At 40.9% G+C, this 19,446-nt stretch overlaps 1 protein-coding gene across 2 annotated transcripts in view; it reads left to right on the top strand.

Annotated features, from left to right (window-relative positions):
* Positions 1–11,630: 11,630 nt before the first annotated feature.
* Positions 11,631–19,446, top strand: part of DAAM2 (dishevelled associated activator of morphogenesis 2) — a 174,001-nt gene continuing 166,185 nt past the window's right edge. For both annotated transcript variants that reach the window (XM_063390854.1, XM_063390853.1), the window contains exon 1: positions 11,631–11,901. The gene's annotated coding sequence lies outside the window, so the exon portion shown is untranslated. The remainder of the gene's footprint in view (positions 11,902–19,446) is intronic.

Raw genomic sequence — 19,446 nt, 5'->3', positions numbered from 1 at the left:
CTAAACATAAAGGGAAGTTTACAAGAGGAGGGAGTATGGTCAGCTGACTTGGTCACCATCTGAATGTGTGGGGATGGGATAAGGAAAACCAAGATCAACCTGGACTTGAGTCTGCTAAGGGACGTACAGGAGAACAAAAAGGGTGTGTAAAGGGAGATTGGTTGCAAAAGAAAGAAGAGGGAAAAAATAGACCCACTGTTGAATGGTCTAGGGAACCTGATGGTAAAGGACACAAAAAAAGGATGAGATTCTCAAGTCTTCTTCACTGTGATCTTCATGGGAAGTACTTACCTTGAGAAATCCTATGCCTGTCAGCTACAATGTATGGAGTAAGGAAGACTCACCTTCAATTACTGAGAATTGGGTTAGAGAATATTTAATGAACTGTACAAATAAACAAGTAAGTCCCTGGTATCTAATGGGAACCACCCAAAAATGCTGAGGGAGCTGTTTAATGTCAGTGTGAAGCCACTCTTGATTAGCTTTGAACGGTTATAGCCACTGGGGGAGATTCCTGAGGACAGAAAGAAAGCAGTTGCTATTTTTATTTTCAAGAGGGACAAGAAAGGTTGTCTGGACAGGGTGGGGAGCCTCATCTCAATTCCTAGAAAGGTGTATTCCTCCGAAGGAATACACCATCCTGAAACCAATTCCAAACATATGAAGGACAAGCATATGACCAGAAGTACTCAGCACAAATCCATAAGGAGAAATCATTCCTGATCATCCTAATAGCCTTCTATGATGAGACAGGGAGAAAGTGGTAGATGCTGTTTATCTTTACTTTAGTCAGGCTTTTGACACTTTTAAATAATGTCCTTATTGACAAACAGATGCACAGAGGGCTAGATAAATGGTCAGCTGGGTTAGTAGCTAACTGAGCTGCTGGGCTAGAAATGTTGTGGTCAGCAGCAAAGAGATCAGCTGCAGGCCACACAAATAGATTATCCCAGGTTTAGTTCTGGGATACAAAACTGTTTAACATCTTCATTAATGGCCTGGATGATGGGACTGACTGTACCTCAAGCAAGTTTGCTGACAACATAAAACTGGGAAGAAAATTGATATACCAGATGGTTATACTGCTGTTTGGAGCCATCTCAGTAGGAATCCCATGGAATTCAACAAAGGAAAATACAAGTCCTTTTCCTCAGGAGGAAAAGCCTCATGCATCAGTACAGGCTGGGGCAAACCAGTTGGAAAACAGCCTTGTGCAAAAGGACTTGCAGTTCTGGTAGGCAACAATTTGAACATGAGTCTGAACTATACCACTGTGGCAGACAACAGCCTTGGACATTATTAAGAAAAACTACAAGCACATCAAAACAAATGATCTTTCCTCTCTGATCAGCATTGCTGGGACACATCTGCAGTGTTGTGTCCACTTCTGGGGTTCTGCAGACAAGAAAGAGATGGGTAGAGTGCCACAAATATGGTTAAAGGACTGGTATATCTGACATATGAGGAGAGACTGAGAGACCTGGGACTGCTTGTTAATATATATGGATACCTGTTGATGTGGGGAGTAAAGAACAAGGAGCCAAACACTTCTCTGTGGTGCCCGGTGGAAGGATGAGAGTTGATAGGCGCAAACGGAAACATAAGAAATTGCATTTAAACATAAGAAAAATGATTTAATGTGTGTGTGATCAAAACACTGGAACAAGTTGCTAAAAGATATTATGGAGGCTCCATATGTGGAGATACTAAAAACCTGACTGGATGGGGCTTCAGGCAACTTTCTCTAGTTGACCCCTCTTTGAGCACAATGTTTGGAGGAGATGATTGTTAGAGGTCTCATCCAGCCTTAACTGTTCTGCCCTCTCTGATACCTATTTTTTTTTCTCATGGCTGAGTCAAAGAAGCTCAAGAATTTTGATCATAGCTGGCACTTACTATTTGGGTTCAAGTACTATTTCAGATGTACTGTCCCACACCTTCTTAAAATAGGGGATGCCAGAACAAAAATCAGGAATTGTGGTGGAAGGTTTTTGGGGCGTAGGGAGTGGTGGAATTGCTTCCTGTGCTATATACAGTTTGAGGTTGGGTAGAGGACTTCTCTCTCTTATGATTCTAACGTGGTGTCTTTCACCAGTATCAAATACTTACAGGGTGGTAGGGAGAAGAGATAGAGAAAGAGACCTCTAAATGTTGATCAGCTTGTGTTGATACTGTTACTTCATAGGGTTAATGAGGGAAAAACAAAGCCCTGTTTTTCTGTTATCCTCCAAAGACTACAGTTTCTATGAATAACCTTAAGGCACACATGGAGAAATTGACAATTCTAATGATGTTTCTCTTAAAACAGTTTAGTTAAATACCATAGGAAGCAAACAAGGAAAAGGTCGCCTTAATGGTATTTCCTAAAGTGACAGTACAGCAGCATTTGTGGAATGTCCTGGAGCACACTCATTTGGCTTTAATAAAAAATAATGAAAAAACCCAACAACAAGAAAATTAGTTGAATGGTAAAGGCAAATAACTCAAAACAGATTTCCTTATAAATCCTGGAAATCATCTGTCCAGAGCGTCTGATAGAAAGAAGACAAAGCCAATAGTTCTGTGCCATCTGAAAACCATCTTTTGTATGTTAGTCACACTCTGTGCAGAAAAATAGATGTTTCTTTTTCTTTATCAATGATCACTTATGATCCCTATACTCAAAGTTAATGTATAAAATAACAAATCAACAATTTGTCTGCACTGCAGATGCAATCAGTGTTGAAGATGTAGTGGTACATGTGAGAAATTCATATTGGATTTGATTGTAGAATATATTAAGAGCACTGCTGAGTGCTTCAGTGAAGAAGACAAGCCCTGCATTGAAATTAGAAGAGACCATATAGGAATCTCTGTACGTATTTCTTCTGTAGTGTCATTTGAAAGTGAAAAAACATTGGAGATACTTTTTATATTGCAAAAAAGCTAAAAAGAACTATTTCTTTGCAATTGTTTCTCCAGACGACCATCTCTGCAGTCAAAGCAGCTGTACTAATTAATCTGAAGAGGGGCTCTTCCTACAGAGTGAACCTGAACTGAACAGAGACCTACAGAGAGAGAGAACAGCGAGTCAGAAACTACACAGATCATCCAGGTTAGTTCTGATTTGCATATGGGGAGTGAGAGAGGAACAGAATACCAGGGAAAATTATTTTAGCTATCATTTTGTTTTCTTAAACATGTATGATGTTACCTACATTCACCGGGCAAGAGGAACCTTCTGCATACTGCAAGGTGGTAAGATGGTTTTTCAACTCTGGAGCAAAGTTACAGCAAACAGGGCCTCACAAGGCCCAAGAATGGAAAAACAAGATCTGTTTAGAAGCAGCACATATCCTAATGACATAAAAATTGTAACTTCCAATCCCATCTGTGTCTTTACCCCACCATCAATTCAGCAGAAAAGAACTTGTATCTAGGCTGTACTACAAAAGTTAGTCATTGCTCTGTCTGAGGGCCAACATATTAACTTGGTTTTGATTATAATTATAGCCTAGGCTGGAGGCATTTCTTGTAAGTTAGTAAATGGACTTATTGGAAATGATAGTTTAGTAATGTTCTTGATCCTTCCTTCCTTCTTTCTTGCCTTCCTGCCTTCCTGCCTTCCTGCCTTCGTTCCTTCCTGCCTTCCTGCCTTCCTTCCTTCCTGCCTGCCTTCCTGCCTTCCTGCCTTCCTGCCTTCCTTCCTTCCTGCCTGCCTTCCTTCCTTCATGCCTTCCTGCCTGCCTTCCTTCCTTCCTTCCTTCCTTCCTTCCTGCCTTCCTGCCTTCCTGCCTTCCTGCCTTCCTTCCTGCCTTCCTCCCTCCCTCCCTCCCTCCCTCCCTCTTCCTCCTTGGTGCAATTTACAATTAGTGTTTCGGTCTATTAAGAATTCGTGCATCCAATTAGTTCATGAAGCCTAATTACACCTAGTGTCTCATGTTTTTCAGTGTCCTTTCTATTTTTTCTTGTAGACTCGCAATAGTCATTTACAGAGACAAAATAATGGGAAACCTTTTCTTCCCATGGTATTTGCACTTTCTGTGAAGCAATGCTGTGAAGTCTTGTGACCCAGTTCCCTACTGACACCAACTCTGCAGCAGTATTTACATGAGTGTAATGTGAATGTGGAGTGTGGCTGAGTTAAGAAGGTGACTGATGTGAATGAGCAGGGCAGTGGTAAATCAGTGCTCACGGCTCAAGCTCTGTCATCTTTCTGAGGAACTGAGCAGTAAGTTTCCTGTGGTTGTCTCCTTAGGCATGGTACTGTCTCCATAAACATGATAATGTCCTGAATAGTTTCCACAGATGTTAGAACCTCACAGACACCAATACAAAAAATACAAGTGTCAAATTCAGATTCTGTCCTATGAAACAAAACATGACATTTGGCTCACAGCTCGAGTTTTCTATATGTGTATGGTTGTGTGTTCAAAAGGTACAGATTTACTCCCCATAATTTTAAAACATTATTGTTTTACATCTTTGAAGCATTTTGAAAAATTGATGAATTCATTCCTGATTAGCTACATCCCTCCAGGTAACCAGTTTCTTCTCTGGCATGTGTAGTGGTCCAGGAGCAAACAATGGTTTGAGGGGCCCAGTCTCTGTGCATGAACATCTTGCATAGAAGCAGGGCCACTACCTAGTTAAAAATGTGCTACTCTCCTGGCATGCACCAAGTTTCCATCTGGCTCAGACTGCCAGGATGGAATTAAAGCTTGCAGAACCTGGGTGTGCCCCTCTTCACTCAACTGCTTCACAGAGAAAGCAATGTATTTTTTGTCTCCAGAGCAACTCTGCCTTGTGGTAATCACAAACATACTACTTAGCACCTCACTGGAGCATGGGTGCTCTGCATTCCCTGTGACATGAACCCTCTTGCCAAGTACAACAAAGATGGTTTTCTTCTCTCTTGCCCTCACCCTCACAGTCAAGCAGATTTCCAAGAAAGCAAGTCAGCATCCTTTGCCTAGAAGTAAGGAGCCACCTTTCCGTAGGAACATTGTCCCTTTTCCAAGACTCCTAAGCATACAGGAATTCCTGTAAAGAAGGTCAAGTTTCCTTTGGGAAAGTGTGTGTCACAAAATAGGACAGACTTCATATGATGAAAATTATGTCTAAGAAAAATCAGGGCAGGTTAAGAGTGGTGTAATAGAGGGAAGGCAAAAACCCCCAAAGCAAAACAAACAAACAAAAAACCAAACCCAAACTAGACTAAAATACCGAAGCCCCACAGCCAAAATAAAGAGCTTGACCTTCAAATACTGAAACTAAATGTCATTTGCAATTAATTGCTATAGTAGGGTCAACTGCCTTCCTAATTGATTTCTGCTTCTTATTTGGGGATCAGTGCTGCTGATTAGTTTGCATGTAAACTTCCAAGAATATGAATAATCAGAGTTTAGCAAGACACACCAACTGAAAGTAATTCCTCTAGGTCTTCTGCAAAGAATACACAGTAAGCAAATGTTGTCCCCTGTGCAGCATTACTGATAGAGCCAGGACTTTTTGTTCCAGTTACTTTTTTTCCACTGAGATGCTACAAAGGACTTTAAAGCACGCAGAATTGGCTGTATTGAAATGATTTTTAAAGGAAGTGAGTTTTCTTGGTAGAATAGGACCAGTGGGACAGCTCAGTCACCAATTCTGCAAAAAGGATTCTATTTAGCTGGAGTTCCCTGCCTGCTGAGCAGCTGTTTCAGGATCCAGTAGTAGCCAAGTATCATTTAAAAAATCCCAAGGCTGTTCTGTTGGCACTAGGGTCTTAACATCCCTCTGTCAGCTTATAGACCACAGAGTTGCAAGGGCAGTTTAAAAACTGATGTTACTGTTTCACTTTGGGTTTGTGTCAACCAGTAGTCAACCAGAGTAAAGGGTCTGGCCTAGATCCTGTATCAGAACGAGAAGTGGAATTAGCCATTCTCTTTCCATTTCTCTGTTCCTTTGATAGATACTGCTTTGATTTTCCTGGGAGTCACTGAGATCTCTGTCTTCATAACTGGAGACTGACTTTACTTCTGACTGTATTAATGTCCTTTTCTTGGTTGGAACAAGATACACTGATCTAGATCATTGCTAATTAAATGATGGTCAATACAACATCAGGTATTCCTTGATCACTTCCAAAACCTAAAAAGGCCCCCAAGTCCCTCCCACTGCCCCTTCCTCCCCTCAATGCAGCTAAATAAGTCCATGCATATACTGGGGGGAAAAAAAGAAAAACAACCCCGAATCATTCAGAACCCAAACTAATTTTTAAATTACTATTAGTGGAAGTTTTCCTGCATACAGCTCAATCAGCTTGGACTCTTTTTCCAAAAGGCAAAAAAAAAAAATCCTTCAAATGAAAAACACTGAAGAATATCATTAAGCACACCATTATTGGGACAGTCAGCATACTACATCTGTCTGTAAGGTGACCATTTGGTAGAATCGAGATTTTTTTAATAAAAATTATTCCTCTGGAAGATGGGAAAATATATACAGAATAGAAGGAAGCATTCAAAAACTATGGGGAAGGCAGAGGAAGACTCCATTTTACAAATCAGTTCCCTCTAGTTGGCTAAATGAGATTCAGACGAACAACTGTTTTGCTAAAGCTCTGGTCTGTGCAAAATATCATGAAGAAGTTAAAAATGGTCATAAGGTGCTAGGTGTGAACACAACACAAATTTCATCAAGGGAGGAAAATGAAGCCATGACGAAGTTGCTGACAAGTACTTCTAGTTGTCAGGGACTGGTAACTACTTTTAATTGCCTACAGATGATAAGAGTTTTAGTGGCAGGAAATTTAATCTAATTGTGTCTGATTCTGCTGCTCTTGCCTTCAGGGATGGGGGTTTGAGTTGGGCTGTTATCTGAAAACAGAGGTTCTCTTTGAAGATGTTTGAGAAAGACCAAGCAAAACTAAAGAGAGAAAAGAAACAACTCCTGTAGAAGTTTCATGGTTTTTTTCTTTTTATTTCCATTTGAGGTAAAAACAACTCACTTTCCAAAAGCTCCTAAGCTTCTTATTTTTGAAATAAGAAGCTCTTTACATAGCTGTTACCAAGATGCAGCAAATACTGATGTTCTTTCTTTCTTTCAGGCTGGCATGTTCCCCTACCAGCACAGAACTTGTGCAGACCACTCACTAAATCTTAACCAGTATAGGGGCAAGTATTTAATGGGCTTGAGAAGTCAATAAAAGACAAGGAGCTGTGAACAACATAGGAAAAACACAGAGAAAAGGGTGAAAATTTAACTGGGCTGCCTCCAGGAGGGTCCATACCAATATCTTAAATCTTACTGTGATGGGTACAGATTTGAATGCAGTTTTAGTTGACTTAAATTTTGTGGTGTGGGTTATTTTATGAAATGGAAACCCAATCTTTTAATTTAAGAACAATTGGTAGAAGTAGCTTGATAGCTATTACATTGATTTTAGGCATTGTCAAGAAATTATCTCCATATTGAATGCCATAACTTTCACTAACTACGCAACTCTTAAAGATCTGATAAGATTTAATTTCTAGGAATAAATTTATTTATTTATTCCTAATCACTTTTTTTTTTAATTGAGAAAATACAAAACCATATTATTCCACAGTGTCAAGAATGCTGCAGTAACAACACCAGCAATAAATCAGATGCAAATTAACCCTACCAGCAATAAGTTTTGTCACACTTTCACACAAACACCTGCATGAATATACTCATGTGTAAATGCATGCATGCATGCACAAGAATGTTATATGCATTATGGCTCATCAAGTGCAAAAAAAATCTTGTAGCATTACAAGATTACATTATAAATTTTAAATTATAAATTACATTACAAGATTACAAAATTACATTATAAATTTTAAATAATAACGAGTGTTATTTCAGATGAGCTTTGTCCAGATTTTTGCTCTTTAAAAGTTCAAGGCAGGTTCTCAAAATGATGTATCAACAACATTAAAGATGTCAGTTAGGTTAGGATAGAAAAACTTTAATCTGAAAAAAGCATATATATATCTATCTATATATCTGAACTAAAGTGTCTTTATTCATCTGGCAGTCAGTAAGAGTGAAATCCAGCCTTTAGATCTGATGGTGTGGTTTCAGCCTAAAGTTAAAAATAATTTTAGGAGGATTATATAAACTAAATGAATGTACATGCATTTCTAGTATATGGACTATATCCGCCTCATTTCAGCCCCTCAGCAATAGGGGACAGCATTTTGCGTGGTTCATTGATAAGTGATGACAGTGATGGATCCACCACCACATCACACCCAACGTCAGTGCATAGTAGTGATACTGCTCTGTATTGCAGACTGGAGGGATGCTCAAAACATTGTGTTTCAGCATTTTGGAGACCAGGAGACATGCAGAAATGATGGGAGGGTAGGAAAGCGCTGTTAGTGCTGTACCCTGTGGTGACTGAGCTGCTGACCCTGTGGCTGCACAGGGTGGTGGTGTCAGGCAAGGCACGCAGCCAAGCGCACAGAGCCGCGGTGTTTACTGTCACTGTCAGATGGAGCAGGCAGCCTGGCACTGGGTCCCCTCTCACAATGGACACTTTTGTTGTTAGATTAATATACCCGTGTCCTTTTGTTTTGATGAGGGATCTAACAAACACTTCATATCTCCAGAGGTGGAGCAACATCTCAGAGAAGCTTTTTGCTTCTGTCTTCTGAAAGGAATATAGTTTTGAGCAGCAAATTATCTGATTTTGTGTGCCCCTTTCCCCTTTTCCCTCCTTAATATTCTGGGCCCTTATACACAGATAATACTACAGCATCTTTAGTTTTGACCTTGGTCTTCAGAACCTAAAAATTCTTGGGAAAATAGGTGATTTCTTCAGTAGTTTTATTCTTAAATTCAGAAGGAGCTGCCTTTGTAGGTATGTTTGTCCTACCTTGCAAAGTGGACATTATATGATACACTGTTCAGAGAGACAAACACCTTTTTCTTTTTGGCACTTTGGTGGGACTTTTGGTTTTGCTCTCCCCTATAAGCTAAGACACCAAAATACCTCATATTATATATCAGTTCTTGTGCCAGGGGAATGTGCCACTGAATCAAACACTTTTGCAAACTGCAACACTTTTCAGTTTTCTCTGAGGTATCTCCAGTTCAGTATTTCATAACAAAAACCTGGCTCCTCCGTCAGCTTCTATTCCAAGCTGTTACTAACTCAAGTATTGAATTACGTAACACCAGAGTTTAATGTGCCTTCTTGTAATTGAGCAAACAGAGTCACAGAAAGAATCAGTTATTATCTAGTTTCATTTACTGGTGACTAAATATTGAAGCATGCAGCAGAATTCAAATTCTATGTCCTTGTTTAATATACCACACATTTCTTCTACAGCCAGTAATAGAAAACAGGAGTTGTGCTGCAGCCATGAGACAAAGCACTGTCAATGGAACATCCAGATGCTGTGGTGAGAGGAAGCCAGGTTTCACATGGGATTATGAGAGTAAGGAGCCACATAGGCAGATATTTCTTTTTTATCTTAACATTTATGGTGATTAAATCATCCTCCCAGTGGCAGAAGCTTGTTTCCTGCTGGCACTTTCTGGTGCTAGCATGTTCTTGTTTTGTGTGTGTGGAGCAGCAGAGCATCACTTTAGCTTCCCCCCAGCCCCCAGTTTCTCTCCATCATTGGTATCTTTGCCATTCAATTTCCCATCCACTGCAGCACCTCACCCTGTTATCTTGCAGACAGACTCTGCCCGCTTTGAACATATCAGAACAACCTTAGCTAAGGCACCAAATGGATGACCAGCTTTGTCTTAAAGATGGGTGTTTCGTTAACTTTTAACTAATGGGCGAGGGCCATTTATCTTTGTTACATTTTATCATAATGAATGGTTCAGTGTGGAACTGTGAGCAGGGAGATAGCTGTGGTAATGTGAGCACGCCTAACCCCTGTGCCTCAGCCTGCTGCTGCAGGTAAGTTTCTAGGGCTGGATACAGGTCTCTGGCTCCAGAACCTTTGCTGTAGAAAGGAAAGGGATGCAAGAGAAGGAATTGGTTAATTATTCCCAGGTGTCCTTCAGGTCTTCTTTCCTCTTCCAATGAGAAATTATGAAGTTAGAGGTGAGGAGGCGGCCAAGGCAGTTAGATGAGCACAAAAGGTGGAAATCAGCTACAGAAGTACCTGGCATGCAGAATGGGGAAAGAGGGAGTAAATGGGAAGGACTTAGAGGAAGAGATGAAAAAAGTGGCAGCTAGAGATGTGAGTGGGAAGTGAGGATTAATAGACCAACGGGTATGAACAGAAGGGAGGGCTGATGGAATTTTAAGATCTCTTCTACCATGCATCACATGCATGTGTAAATAATGTAAAACTTTCTCAGGCTTTATGCTGAGAAAGGCAAGAGCATAATGCAGCTCATACTAGAGGAACTCTGATGGGTCCCTGTGGTTTCATACAAGGCTCATAGTGCTAAATATTGTAGTCATGTGGCTAAATAGCTACTTTGTTTACAGGGCAGAAGGTATACATGACAGTAGCTAGCGGGTACCTACAGAGCTGTTGGCCATTATCATTAAAAGGGCTTCATTCGGGTTTTGGTTTGTACCCATGTTCTTCTCCATAGGACCAAATAAACAGAAAGACATGGCTTGCAAGCAGTTTGTACCTGTTCTGTGCTTATTGTTCATTGGTTTAAGTGAAGGCAGAGAAGACAGGACAGTGGTGACTTGGCCTCATCTTGTTTGGTTTGGCCTGCGAGTTTGAAGGCAGCATTTCCCCCCTGTAACTTGCATATGGATGTGTCATTAAAGATACACGTATTTGTGTGTGTATATATGACCCTGCCTTGTGATATGTGTTGATTGGTATTGTCATCTAGAGAGTTCAGTTATTGCAACGAAAATGAATGCCTTACACATACAAAGAGCAAACCATGTATTTCCATGAGTTAAAAAAAAGTGAGAGATTTTGCAGATGGTGTTGCTATCTCTGAATTTTAGTGTTTCTATTTAACAGATGATGTGGTTTCTTTCACTGCAGACAGCAACACACACGAGGCAGATAACTCCCCCACATTAATCCAGCTATTAAAATCAGGTACAGTCAAAAGCGAAGTCAGAAAACAGCAAACATGGTAGAAACAGTGGTTTACACTGGATTAGAGCTATCTGGAGAATGAACGGAGAGGAAAAACTAGGAAATGAGGGCTTTTTATTTAGTTAAATCATATTCTATCCATTACTGGGAATAAAATCTCTTAACGTCAGCCTGAACTGAGTACCAGGGGAAATCCCTCATCCCCGAGCCGCTGCAGACCGTGGTTTGGGGACAGTGTAAGTCCCGGAGCAGGAGGCTGGCGAGGGCTCCGTGCCGCAGCCGGGACCCCGCGCCCACCGCCCGTGCGGGTCCCGCCGCCCCCTGCCCCACTGCCCTTGCGGAGAGCGCCTCGGAACCAGGATCAAACCCCTCCACACCTGAAAGCCTTGAGCGGCAAGCCGTGTGGAGGAGCCTTCCTGCTCCCGAGGCACGTAGGAGATCGTCTCTCGGCCCCGGCGATGGCCATCGCGGCGGGGACCCCCCGCTCCCCGCGCTCCCGCCCGCAGCGCCGCCCGAGCAGCGCCGGCGGCTCCCGGGCGAGCGCGGCCGCGGCGCGGGGCCCTTTAAGAGAGCTCAGCACAGTAGCGGGGGCCGGCCCTGCCTCCCGCAGCCCGCGGCGCTGGAGCGGCGCTGGGGAATGGGAAGCAGTTCCTGGTCTGGCTCCGAGGGAGCGCACGTAGCAGCAGCGGCCGCCGCTGCAGCAGGAGCGGCGGCAGGAGCAGCAGCGGGAGCCCCGGCTCCGCTCGCTCAGCAGCATCCAGCGTGGGGATCAGCGCTCTGCCTGGCTGCCTGACGCGGGATGGACGTTCCTGAGCACTGAGCTCAGCCGCTGTAAAAAGCGAGTCGGAAAATATACATCTGGATAAAATTGGTAAGTCAAACTAGAGTCACATCCTCTTCCTTGGACTGCAGTTTTCCAGTCTCTTAATCTGTAATGTTCTTTGCAAGCTTTTTTTATTATTATTATTTTTATTTTTTATTATTATTATTTAGAAACTTTTTAGCAGAGCAGCTGGGAAAACATGGAGGCAAAATAAAAGCGTAAAAAAACTTTGACGGTTTGTCAGTGTTTGTGCTCCTGTTTTTGAAATCCCTTTTCCAGATAGAAGCTTTGCTGCAGGAGTGAGGAAGGAGAAACCTGCAAGTGCTTTTGTATGTGGGGGGATAGAAAGCTAGTAAGAGTTGTAATTGTCTTTGCCTTAGGACATCATTAAAGAGTTCAAAAAACAAACAAACAGAAAAAAAAAAGCCAACAAAACAAACCCCAACTTTCAAGAAGCTTGAAATGACTTGTCATTTACTTCTCCAGAGTAAACACAAGTCTCGTGTTGAAGCCTTAAACGCACTGAGATTTGTACGGCAGAGAGAAGGAACTTTTAAAAACTGCGTTGCCGGTGTAGATCTGGGTGCCCAAGTATTGCCGGGCAAATGTTGCGTGTATTTGTGTAAATTGAAGTAAATCCCTCCTCAGCCCTGGGAGGCAGAGGCGGGAGGTGCCATTTCCCGCGGGGCGGACAGAGGGCGCTGTTGCTGCACCCGGCGCCGGCCTGCCCGAAATAAACGGGGAGCTGCTAAAGATCCGGGGGGAAATCCACCCGAGGAGAGGCTTTTAAACCATTAAACCAGCGACTGACTGTTCACACTAAGCTGTAGTAGCATCCAGTTGGAGCAGCCGATGTTTTTAATTTTTATTCCCTTAAGTTTTGCCCGCAGGTTTTGTTTTATTTTGTTTGGTTGTTTTGTGCAAGATGATCTGAAATACAAAGAGAAATATGTTAGAGCCTGGTTATGACCTTGTTATCTGTTGTGGAGTCATCTGGATCAAGAAGGGGAGGGAAAGAGGGGAATCTCTTGGCAGAAATGTTACTTCAGTAGTGGTGTGAAAGATGAGGAAGAACTGTCACTCAGTGTTGCTCAAGTTGCAGGGTGGAACTGGACATGTGACATGGGAACATATCCTTTGTATCCAGTACAGATGTACAGCAGAGGTTAGAGATCTACAAGTGACTAAGAGCTGTAAACCCTAATGACTGAATAGCATACTGTCAAGTAGTTGGGGGAAAGGGGAAGGGTCATGTCCAGGTATGCAGCTTTCCTTACAGGAATCCCAGTACTCATACAAGAGGCTGACAGTTGTGCCATATTTAACCCATATAAACAAAGAGTTAGAAGATGCAGCAATAATCTGTTCTTACCTTTGCAAGTGTATACTTGCTTATGCGTCACCTGTGTATAATATTCTTCTTTGTGAAGTAGGAATTTGGGTTTACTTAAATCAAAGGCTTTAGCAGCAATGAATGATTTTAACTAATGCAGCTCTCTTGTGAGTAGAGAAGGACCAGAGCTGTCAATTTCCCCTCTGATCCAACCTCTGTTAGAAATTGATGTTTCTGTTGTGACCTGGGGCTTCGGTTGTGCCTTGAACAAGACTTTTCTGTCTGGCTGTATTCCCGTTACTTACAAATCACTTGCAGTGGAGTGGAAAGATTTGCAGGTTTTGAGTCCTTAATGTGAGACATGCTGGGCAAAGCAGATTAAAAGAACCGAATGACCATATGGAACGCGGTCATTCTGACTACCAATTATTATGCCTCATTGAAAAGTTTAGAGTTCTACTACCTCTGTAGTGAATCAGTGGAGTATGTGAAGAGAAGACAACTTTCTTACCTGCGAGAGACGGTAAAACACTTACTGTGGGGCAGTGCATCCTTGTGATGTTAGTAGTTTTCCAAGAAAAAATCAGCCATTTTTTTTATACTCCTTATGGTTCATTAGACATCCAGGTATGAATGGCCTTGGATCAGCGGAAAGATTTCCCTCTTCAGTTCCTCTCTGAATGAGCAAGCATTAGTCAGGTGTCTGACTACTGCCTCAGTAACATAGTGAGGAATCTCTTTCACGTCCCTTCAAGCAGATTCACGTTCATTGAAAATGATAGAGCCTTCAGACACTCTGAGACACATTTGAACCTAGCAGATGCTTGCCTTCATAGGAGGCTAATTTATGCATTCAAAGTGTGTCCTCCACCATCACTGATGTCCAGCTAAGCTCTTAAAATTTTCATCTCCTCACTGTTTGTCTGCATTGCATGTTTAACATGATAGCTGTAGTTGTTTCAGTTTAATTCTCCTACTTGCCTATATTTCAAATTAAAATCTTTTCTTCACAAATGGAGAAGATAGTTTGATGTGCCAGATCCGATTTTTACTATGTTGTTTGGAAATTCACTTTAGTATTTGTTTTATTTTGTTCCCAAGTGTTTTGCTTTCAGTTACTTTGTACCTGGGAGCCAACACTGTAAGTCTGTCTGTGGCTGATGCTGAGATCATTGTTAACTCCTGCAGAGTTCCCAAAAACATTAGCTTAATATGACATATACATGTGATATTTAAAATGTAAAGGGATCCTCCACCTGTATTTATGCTAAATTGAAGAGAGGGAGGTTCCTTGAATAGCTTTTTTCATCAGAGACCGCTAATCTTTTTACCTGCCAGTTGATACTTAGCGTGTTGGCAGTGCTATAAATTCTGTGACTGCCATTGGAGCACTTGTCTGCTACTTGCTCAGACTGACAGTAACTCTGCTAAGTGAGTTTAGCCAGAGCAAGTCTCATAATTACTCAACAAATTACTGTCAGCTTGGTTTCTAATATAATTTTTTTGTCATTTTTTTCACAGAGCTTCAGGTTAATTAATCTTTGAGGATCTTATAATAGTTTACTTGATGAAGCCTACTGCAAGATCCTTTCTCTTAGAATGTTTCCAGCGTTATGAAGTGCTGGATGTTACCACAGGTTATGAAGGCTTGTTGGTGCTCACACAGCTGGGGTGAATCTGGCCTTGTCCTTTGTTGTAGGTAAAGCCTCTTTCTGCTTTATGTAACAAAACTAGCATCCCGACTTAAAACCCCAGTTTCATATCAAAGGTTGACTGTGCTGGTAACATAGTAACTTGCTTTCTGATTTTGTAGGTTTTTTTATACAGAACAGTGATAGGTGTGGATTTATGTCTGATTTAGTTGCCTGTCTCTACTTTAGCATTTGGAATGCCACATTTTCCATTACACATGGGACAAGTTTATCTGTATAAGTGGAGACCTCTCAAGATGTTGTCCTGTGCAAGATCAAAACATGTTAACTTGCACAGAATACGAAAGAAAGTAAATAAGATGTAATGGCTCTGAAAGTGGATATGGAAAAGAATTTATGCAGGAATGTGTTCCCCAAAGAATATTTTCAGTGAAGTAGATACGTCTGTGTAGCTAGTCCTGACTCTCCCAGGGAGACTATGTCAGATCTGTCAGTACTCATGTGGATAAGCATCCTCTAAAGAATTAATTTATTTTCATCTTCACATATGTACATTTGTCATTTTGTGTCTCAGGCAACTGATGACTGAACTTTTCCTTTTATTATATCTAGTTCCAAAGTTCTTTTCTTCTTAGCCAGATTCATCAGAATCCTTGAAAACTTCAATCTTTCTTTAATCTCAATCTATTATTGAGTGTATTATTTGTTAAATGTAAAAACAATGAACAAGAAGTCCTTTAAAAAAATTTTATGCACTCTACCAGTTTAATTATGCTTTCAAAAACATGGCAGTGACCTAACGTATCATTAAATTATCACATTTAAATACTGCATTGACCTTGCCAGCCAGTAAATCAAGCAATGGCGAAATCCCTTTTGTTCTTTTTGCTACACCCTGAAACCTATGAAATAATCTTCTGAGCATTTGGCAAAAGTATGTATCAAGTTGATGTGTTTTGTAGCATGAAGTGAGGAAAAGAGGTAGGAATTTTTAGCTTTCTAGGGACCAAATAAGGTACTGCTGAGATTCCCCCCTCCTCCTTTTTCATAAATTCAAGAGACCATGGATTGTAAAGATTCCATATGAGAAGAAAAAAAACAAGGTGGCATCTGGCAGTGCTGTTATTTAGTAAGGGCTGCACTTCTCAGTGCCTTCATTGGAAAGAATAAGTTTTAGACTCAGGGCTGCTTTTTACCATCTTGTCAAATTGTCACTTTGAGGAAGGAATGGAGTGGGGTGTGGCATGGAACTGATTCACGGTGCAGCTTCTGTCTTTTGAAATGGAGCAGAAATTAAAAGCAGTTCTGAAGTCTTGGTCTGCGTGACTTTTAGTTTCCTGCTGTCACACGTTGTTCCTTTTGAGAAATGTGATGTAGTGAGAAATGTGGATGGGCAGAAGTAGCATCAAATGATGAACTCTCTTTTATGCCACGTTGCGTATAATGCAATATCCAGGGGCAGCAGGAAGGCTAATGGCACTCTTTGCAACTGCCCTTCCCAGTTCTTTTTACTTGTGCTTCACTTTTTTTCTCACCTGGGTGTTTTGTCATTTAGCTAATATGATGTGTTACCTAGCTGATGTTGCTGCTGGCTCTGCAGCCTCTTTCTGGATGTGTGTCAAGATGCACCTGAAACTTTACCTACATCTCTTTATTAACTGGCATGACCATATACTTCTGTTTATTTTGAAATCCATGGAAAGTACATGAAGAAACACTGTAACTCTATTTCTCCAAGAGAATCTTTTCCAGCAGCAGATGAAATCCAAGCTCATGCCAGATGAAAAGCTCTTGTGTTATCATTTTCAGTTAATTACAAAAACAAATGCCAAATCCCTTACAGCAGTGGGTTTATAAATACTGTATGTGTATTTGTGCATGCCCACACCACTGCTTCACTCTCATGTGCCTTTGACAGCAGACTGGAAATTATCATACACTTTTAGGTTCAGGACTTGATGCAGGGATACAGAGGTGGATGGAGGAGTTTATTTGTTTTAGTACATCTTACAGTAGCTGAAACAGACCCAAAATAAAGTAAAAGCTTTAGTGTTTGCCTTAAGATGGCAACATTTTTGTTGTGTGTGTTTTTTTTGTTGTTTTTTTTTTTTTTTTTTTTTTTTTTAAAGAAAACATTATAAAGGCTCAATTTTTATCTTCTGGTAGGCAAGCAAAATATTTTTTCTGGCAATAGGATAGTTTATTAAAATGAACACTTGCTTGATTAAATGTGCCAAATTTGTGTGTGCTAAAAGGCTGGAAGCTGAGTTTGCTGGAATAGAAAGGTGCACTGGCAGCTGGGGCTGAACTACCTCTTGGCACCCTCTCTGTCTATTAAGAGCAGATCCCAGTGAGCTGAAGGATTATTATCTTCAAAAAATCTTGGACAGCTTCATTGGAGGGTTAGATTTACTTTGCTTTCCTTTTAAGAAGGTAAAATTAATTTCTTTTAGGTGAAAGCTGTTAAACTGACAGATTTGGAAGACTGCAGTCTCTTTGTTCAGTCACAAAATAAGTGATGCCTTGGACCATGGCTGAGTCACCTTCCCCAGTGCTGCTCTCTAGTTGCATGTTTTGGGTCAGTCACTGGATCAAACCCAATGTTTAGTGTCTTTCTGTTCAACTTTTTTTTTTTTTTTTTTTGGCCAGCACTGTCAGATTCCTGACAATGAGCTGATTATTTAGATTTTGAGATGGCTTCTTGAATCTCACTAGGTTTTGCTGACAGAAGTCCATGTGGATCTTTTTGTTTCAAGTGACAAACTTACTTAGCAGGACAGCCTTGATCAATTATTTTCACATGAGCATTAATTAAATGGGAATGGTTTTTGGTCATCATCCATAATGGATTCAGCCTAGTGACCTGGTAGAAGGACATACTATATTCCATTACCAGCCCTGTGAATCATTCGATCTCCCGATTGAATGTGGGTTTTCTGTTCTCCACTTGCATTACACAAAGCCTTGTGTTTTTAGGCTCTGCGTTCTTTCCCTAATTCAGAGGCCCTTTGGAAAGTTTCATGTGGGCTTTTGCATTAAGCTCATCTAGAAATCAAAGACTCTGAACTACAGATGGTTTCTTTCAGGGTGGGACAGAGGGACTATGTGTGACAGTGGCACAGCGTTTGTTGCAATACCTGCAAGGACGTGTAATAACTGTAGTGTAGACCAAACCTTTTGGCAGGGTATTGTATTTAAAAAAAATCAAGAGATATTGTTTTTAAATGTTATGCAAACTTCATATTTTTATGTTTGTATGTATGTCTGCTTCCCCTTTTCCCTGAGATTTAAACAATGACTGTCTTTTAATCATATTTTCGAGGAAGAAAATAAATTTCTGTCTATGGAGAACTTGATCATAAAAGTATATATTTGTACTGGAAGCTGGTTTTCACTCTTTGTGCTGGTTATTTTTTAATGGCACACTACTCAGGTTATAGAGTGAAACTTGGCCAGGTAGTTCCAACTTCCTGTTTCTTGTTCACTTCCCTAACAGTTCTTTCATCGTTTAATACTATAAGCATTTGAGTTGGAAGCCCTTCAGGGATTTATTTATATTGAACAACCTTTCTTTTTTCCTTCTTTTTTTTCACTTAAGAAAATACCCAAGAACAAACAAGGAGTTCTAGTGATGTTAGGTTTTAGGCAATAGTGCTATGCTTTTGCCAACCATCCAATGTCATGTTTAAGGTGGCTGACTTGTAAGTGAAATTAAAATGGAAAACTGAAAACATACTCTAGACAAGCTGTTTTTTCCCTGTTTGATTTACCTTTGCAATGCAGCTTAACTGAGTGGAGGGAATGAAACTACTACAGTGCTTCAGCTTTGAGCACAATTGGGAGAACAAGAAAGTGGCTGTGAATGTTTGGAGGCTTATGCTCATACTTGCTACTTTGACTTCATATCCCAAGGCCCAGTCAATCAAAGCATCTCAGAGAGAATTTTTCAGTTTCTCAGCCTGAGAATGAAATTACATGAATAGTCAGGCATCTAATGTGCAAAATTCTTTAGGAAGATACCGCATCTTGTACCTCAGAAATATTTGCACTCTCTTGAAAATCTTGTCTCTCACCTTTAGTCAGTGATTGACAGAAATATTTTCATATTTCAGAAGAATTTTCTAATCTGCACGGGGTGCTCTAAGGTGTTTTAATAAGAAAAACTCCTTTTTAATGCTCTTGCATGTTTTAGCATCACTTCTTTGGGAACCAGAGCAAAGATCAGCAGGAGTGGAGTTCTAGTACAGGGTACCTGCAATGTGGCTGTTTTTCCCATTCAGTCTTTAAGTTATGGTCCCTTTTTTCCCTTCCTTTTTTTCCCTCCTTACTTAATTTACAAGCCTCTTTGACACCAAAAATCTAGACCAACAGGGGACCCTTCTTAGCCCTTAGAATTTCTTGTGGGACAGCAGTCACAGGGAGCTGGTGGGTTACCAAATACATACAGGGGCTCTACTCCTGAGGACCACTTTGTATGGGCCATGAATGAAGAACCAGCACCATCAAAAGAACTTCTCCATTAAACATTTCTGTTCTCTTCTTTTTTTTTTTTTCTTTCAAATGCGAGAGATCAGATGTGGTAAACAGTGTTGATGTGTGGAGACAGGG

The sequence above is a fragment of the Prinia subflava genome, chromosome 2 (assembly GCF_021018805.1).
Source record: "Prinia subflava isolate CZ2003 ecotype Zambia chromosome 2, Cam_Psub_1.2, whole genome shotgun sequence".
Taxonomy (NCBI): domain Eukaryota; kingdom Metazoa; phylum Chordata; class Aves; order Passeriformes; family Cisticolidae; genus Prinia; species Prinia subflava.
Note: the sequence above shows the minus strand (reverse complement) of the source record. Positions and strands in the feature narration are given on the sequence as shown.